Consider the following 7,107-nt stretch of genomic DNA (forward strand, 5'->3'; position numbering starts at 1 on the left):
ATAAAATAAAAAATAAATAAAAATAAAAAATTTATAGTTCGCCGGACTATTTTTCTAATACCAAGTCCTGAAGGCCCATCCGAATCCCCTTAGGGAGGCCCATCCTAATCTGGAGCTCACTATAAATCCCCTCCCTATCTCTCAAAACAAACACAATATTAGTGAGTCCCACCTCACTACAAATCTCAATCCCCCCTCTAACTCTCCGAACAAACGGGGCCTAAGAGGCATCCTCATCTACCTACAAATCAACCCAATCAAGCACATGAGAAGTGTCGGGTTCATACCTCCTAAGCATAGATACATGGAATACGTTATGAACCCCCGAAAGTTGTGGCAGTAAGGCTAACCTGTATGCCACTTCCCCAATTTGATCTAAGATCTCAAAAGGTTCAATGAACCTTGGAGACAATTTACCACTCTTACCAAATCTCATCAAACCCCGCCTTGGTGAGATTTTAAGGAACACATAGTTACCAATTTCGAAAGATAAAGGTCGTCTCCTCTTATCAGCATAACTCTTTTGTCGGCTTTGGGCCGTAGTTAACCTCTTTCAAATGAGAAAAACTTTCTCGGTTGTCTCTCTAACAATTTATGGACACAACAACGGTGCATGACCCACCTCGGCCCAACAAATCGGTGATCTATAAGGTCGGCCATACAAGGCCTCAAATGGTGCCATCTCAATGCTAGCTTGATAACTATTGTTTTAGGCGAACTCAATCAATGGTAAGTGCCTCTCGCACGACCCTTTAAAATCAAGAACGCAAGCTCTAAGCATGTCCTCCAAAATCTGAATGGTACGCTTCGACTGCCCATTGTAGACGCGCCCCCGAGGGCCTCATGCCTACAGTTCGGACTCAATTTGTCACGGTTCTGAATCTAGTCTCGCAAAGTGCGATGCAAGACCAATAAATCACCAAAGAGTCCAAATCCGGTAAATCGTTTTGGAAAACTACTTTTTGTAAAGAAGTGCCAAACATGGACTGCTTTGTCAGATACAGAGTCGCCACCTAAATATTTTATTTTGGGAGAATTTAGGAAATCCTGACTCGTTGCCTAAGGCCACGTGTCCGTCATCACCAAAGTTGCCTCGGCTCGGGAACTTGGGTATGATGCGCCGAGCCCCGTGCATGCAATACAGATGAATGATGCAAACATGCATAGCATAAGGATGTTAATTGAAAATGACCTAAAACTAACCGTTGAAAGCGGTAAGTAAAAGGGAGAAAGACGTGGGGTTGGAAGACATGCACACACGCACGCACACTTATTACAAAATTCGCCCTCTCGACGGAGGGTCCGAATAAATAATACATGCCGGCTAATTAACTAACTAACAAGCTAATTAATTATTACATAACCGAATTGAATAACTAGCTACAACTAATTATTACAAAAACTTAATTAATTAACAAATTAATTAATTATTACAAATTGGTGCTAACTAACAAGTAAGCATGAAAAATAAGCTGCTCCAGCTCTGTTCGAAGAAGGAGAGGTTACATGTTCAGATGCCGCCCCGAAAGGCTCTCCTATTGCTCTTTAGAGGCTCTGTTTGCAGGGTGTCCTCAAGGAATTCCTGTTGAACCTTACCAAAAACATGCTGGGGAGTGCATCAGTGGCCTGCCGGCCATGGGGAGCTGCTGCCGACCACCTACCGGCCAAAGATGGTGCACTGTCGGCCAAGGATGAGGAGGTGCCGGCCATCTGCAAGGCACTGCCGGCCACTGATGTGCTGGGACACCAAGCTACAGCAGAACACAAAATAGAGAAAATGGAGGGTCTTCCAAGGATATGTATGCACTATGCCACCCCATATCACCTCGAAACATCAAGGGAGAGGCATAGACGGATCCAAGACCATCAATCACGCATCCCGATGCATGATGGCCAAAGATCCAATTTGTGCAAATCAATGCGAAATGAATGCACAAATAAAACACATAAAGCCTAAAATTCTATCATGGATTATCAAGAGCATCGGTGACCGAGAATTGAGACACGTTTCATCACTTGAAGTATGAAACGCCCCTCGTTTCTCGTGCTCGGATTAACACTTTAATCCAAACGACAATGCAAAATAAGCATGGCATGCACAATGCGACTCAAGCACGCAAACATGCAATGCGATAAATCAAGCATGCAACAAGCATATAAGCATGATGTGAGGTAACAACCTTGGATCACATGATGAAATGCAACATGAATATACAAACATGCAAGTCATGCGAGGGCGGACAAGTATGCAACAACATACGAAATGGGACAAGCATGTGACAACATGGTAAGATGGGCTTACACTAAAGATGGATAGGCCTCAGCCATGCCTAAAATCAGTGGCCATAAGTGATGAATTGATAGTATGAGAAGCATAAAAAGGCAAGGCACACATGCATGCCAATTGGCTCAAGAATTAAGACACAATGATGCAACTCTTAAGGACACTTAAAGAGTAATAAGCATGGATATGTGACAGCACCCTAAGCTCTGAAATCTCATGTAAATTGATGCCAAATCAACTCAACAATGCAAGTATGGCATGTTAGGATGCTCAAAGCTCAAAATAAGTAAAAGGACTTAAGCCATGGCCATACAAAGCAAGCCCCAGAGGGCCAAGGGAACCTAAAACAGTCCCAAGGCAGGTCCAAACAAGTCCAAAAACAAGCTCGAAGCTAGCCAACATGAGCTAGAACACAAGTCCGAAACATGGAACATGCGAGGCTACAAAGAGGCATTACACTATACCTATTAGAACCAAATATGGCATGACTTCGATAGCATAAAACAGAGTTACATCATGGTATGACAAGACCAAAAATGCACTGATATGATGAGCCAAAGGCTTAGGCTTAATGGCATGCACAATGATCCATTCACGAGGCATAACGAGCCAAGCCTCCAAGGCATTAAAAGCATGTCAAATGCAAGTGTATGACCACATTTCATGGACTGAAATAACACTTAGACTGATGGCAAAGCATGCAAACATCATATGTATGGCATGGTAGGGGCCTCAAAACCCAAGACTAGCCTAACCATTTACGCTATAGCTATACAAAGCATGAGTGATATAGTCATGGCAGCCCAAAAAAGTCTAAGAACAACCCAAAATAAGAACAAAATCATGCTGGAGCAAAGCCAAAATATGCTAGGATGATGAGTCAAGACATCATGCACATAAAGCTAGTAAGCAAGATTTGTTCTACAAGTACATGGAGCATGCAAAATACGACCAAACCAGCAAAAGATAGAGTCATGACATGCCAAATGATGACCAAATACATGCTGAAATGGACTGAACATAAGCCAGGATGACATGCTAAAGCAAGAAGCATATAAAGCTAGTTTATGAGATTTACACTACAAGTGTATTGCACATGCATAGAGTGACAAAACCAACCCAAAACAAATCTAAGGCATGGTAAAACATCACCAAAAACCTACTGAAATGGACTCAAAACAAGCTAGGCAAACATGTTACTTTGATGAGCTACAAATGGGATTACACTACACATACAAGATGCATGCAAAATATGACCAAACCAGCGATGGAAAGACTTAAGGCAGGTCGTAAAAGTCACAAAAAATGGCCTGAACCAAGCCCCAAAAATACATAGAGGCATGCTCCTTTGGAATGCCAAAAATGCAAGCAAACAAGAACCAAAAGAAAGGGGGCCACCCCCTCTGGTTTGAGGCCTCAAGACCTCATGCCTACCACTGAAAACCCATTGGATTTCTGTGGATAGAAGGCCAAACCAAGGCTAGCTCGGAGGCCTTAAGGCATGGCTCAAAACAAGGCCAAACAAGGCCAACAAGAGGGTTGAAGACCCTCAACAGCCAAAAGACCTAAAACAACCACCAAAACCACTTAAAAACAAGACTTTTTTCAGTTGAAAGAAAGGCCTAAAACAATATGCAAGGATGGCCAAAATGAGGTACAAAAAAGTGCTAAAATGGGAAAAATACTCACCCTTGAAGACCAACTTCGAGATCAGCAACCTCAGGAGGTAAAACCTCACTTTCAGAGCTCAAGAAGTCCTCCCAAGAACCTCAATCCAATGATGGTGGTGTATCTCTATGTGTTGTAGTGTAGAAGTGCAAGGAAAATGGACTTCAAGGCACAAATATACAATAAAATAGAGAGAGAGAGATATATATATCTTCTCTAAAGAGCTTAACCTCTTCTAAGGAGAGAGGCTCTCTCCTTATATAGAAGAAAAGCAATGCAAAGCTTCTTCAAGAAGCTTAGCAAGAGTTCCATCCCTCTATACACGTGTATGGAGGGCAGATAAAAGGATTCCAGCTGGCTCAAAAGATCTGGAGTAAAACCAACTGAGACAGGGGTTCTATCGGCCATCAGTGATGGCCGGTAGTGGCTCATTGATGGCCGGCAAGCTCACTCAATGGCTGGCAGAAACAAATTCATGGCCGGCAGTGCCAGACCATGGCCGGCAGTGCACCAAGAGAAAGATGCTGAAAGGACCAAGTCATGGTCCAATAATGGGCCAGAAAGGATACAGGGTCTGGAAAGCTCGAACCTGTGACGTTCCGCCGCGAAAGTCGAATGCCCGACGAGCAATCGAACTTGTGTCTGGATGTACCTGCAAACACAACCGAGTCTTGAGGACGGTCAAAAATGGGTTGTCTACAGTTGCCCCTCTTTGACAGAACTCGAAAGTCACAAAGTGACGGGAGTGAGTGTCAAAGCCTAGAGACGACCCATTTTTAACAAGGCCGAAGACTCAGGCAGACAATCAATATAAGCATGCAGAAATGCGCCCGAAGGCTGGGGCAAAATGCAAATGATATGCAGAAAGATTTTGATAATTGGACTTAGACGCTACGCGAAGCCAGTTTGAAAATTCAGGATTTATGCAAAAAGGAATTACACCTTCAGAGGATTTAAGGTCTCCTAGACCCGAGAGTGCTCAAGACAGTGCGAGTGATACAAAAACACAATGTGCACAAGACAATGTAATGCAGAGTGAATGCACAAAACAGTGCTAAGAAGATGCACAAAACAGTGCGATGCAGGTTGAAATGCACAAGACAGTGCTAACAAGATACACAACACAGTGCTATATAGGTGCACAACACAGTGCGATATGGATTAAATGCACAAAATAGTGCGATGCAATGCACTAACAAGTACAGGTAAAGTGCGCAAGATAGCGCGATGCAATGCACTAACAAGTGTAGGTAAGGTGCGTAAGATAGCGCGACGCAATGCACTAACAAGTGCTACAAGCGTTTTCTATGCAAGATGAGAGCGTTGGATGCAATGCACAAGATAGTGCGATGTGCAAGAAAGCGCGAGTGTAAATACATGATTTTAAGGTCTCCTAGACCAAAGAATGCACATGACAATGCGATGCGCAAGAGAGCGCGAGTGTAAACTGCACAAAACAGTGCGATGCGCAAGAGAGCACGAGTGTAAACTGCACAAAACAGTGCGATGCGCAAGAGAGCACGAGTGTAAACTGCACAAAACAGTGCAATGCGCAAGAAAGCCCCAGTGATTTTGAAATGCACTACATAGTGCGATACGCATTTGAAATGCACTAAACAACGCGATGCGCTAAACAGCACGATGCGCTAAACAGAGCGAGCGATTTGAAAGGCACTAAAGAGTGCGATACGCTAAACAGCGCGAACGATTTGAAATGCACTAAACAGTGCGATACGCTAAACAGCACGATTGATTTGAAATGCGCTAAACAGTGCGATGCGCTAAATAGCGCGAGTGATTTGAAATGCGCTAAACAGTGCGATGCGCTAAAAAGCGCGAGTGATTTGAAATGCACTAAATAGTGCGGTGCGCTAAACAGCGCGAGTGATTTGAAATGCACTAAACAGTGCGATGCACTAAACAGCGCAAGTGATTTATAATGCACTAAACAGTGCGATCCGCTAAACAGCGCGAGTGATTTGTAATGCACTAAACAGTGCGATACGCTAAACAGCGCGAGTGATTTGAAATGCACTAAACAGTGCGATACGCTAAACAGCGCGAGTGATTGGAAATGCACTAAACAGTGCGATGCGCTAAACAGCGCGAGTGATTCGAAATGCACTAAACAGTGCGATCCGCTAAACAGTGCGAGTGATTTGAAATGCACTAAACAGTGTGATGCGCTAAACAGTACAAGTGATTTGAAATGCACTAAACAGTGCGATACGCTAAACAGTGCGATACGCTAAACAGCGCGAGTGATTTGAAATGCACTAAATAGTGCGATACACTAAACAGCGCGAGTGATTTGAAATGCACTAAACAGTGCGATACGCTAAACAGCGCGAGTGATTTGAAATGCACTAAACAGTGCTATGCGCTAAACAGCGCGAGTGATTTGAAATGCACTAAACAGTGCGATCCGCTAAACAGCACGAGTGATTTGAAATGCACTAAACAGTGCGATGCGCTAAACAGCGCGAGTGATATGCAATGCACAAGATAGTGCAAGTGAAACACAACCACAAGATGCACAAAACAGTGCAAATGAGATACAAAGTATAAGTGCACAAGACAGTGCAAGTGAGATACAATGCACAAGAAAGTGTGAGGAAGGTTCAAAAAAAATGAGATAAAATGCATGTTCTATGCGAGTAAAGTGCACAAAAAAGTGTGATAAAATACATTTTCTATGCAAATGAGGAAGAATGCATTTTCTAAGCGAAAGATATGAGCATTTTCTTATGCAAGTATGGAAGCGTACATTTTCTATGTAAAAGATACAAGCATTTTCTATGCAAGATTGAAAGCAAAGCATATTCTATGCATGAATCATAACGATGCGCGACACGCATGCAACAGAAATGTATATGAAAGTGCACATTCTATGTAAAAGAGGGGCATCAAACATGTACTCTGGTGCCTCCGATTTGCCTCTCAGAGGACTTTGAACAGGCTCAGCTCAAAAGGGGACACCATGTTCATATTGGCGAAAGATAACATCTGTTGCTGCTTTAATTGTCATTCTGACTTGAAGCAGGCTTAAGCTTGGGGTCGAGATACACTCATACTCCAGAGAAATGTGAGGCTTGACAAGATGCACCTGGAATGCAGTCTCGGAATTTGCTGAAGGTGAAACACACTTAGATGCT

This window comes from Camellia sinensis, chromosome 10 (genome assembly GCF_055761805.1).
Source record: "Camellia sinensis isolate YWXY chromosome 10, ASM5576180v1, whole genome shotgun sequence".
Taxonomy (NCBI): domain Eukaryota; kingdom Viridiplantae; phylum Streptophyta; class Magnoliopsida; order Ericales; family Theaceae; genus Camellia; species Camellia sinensis.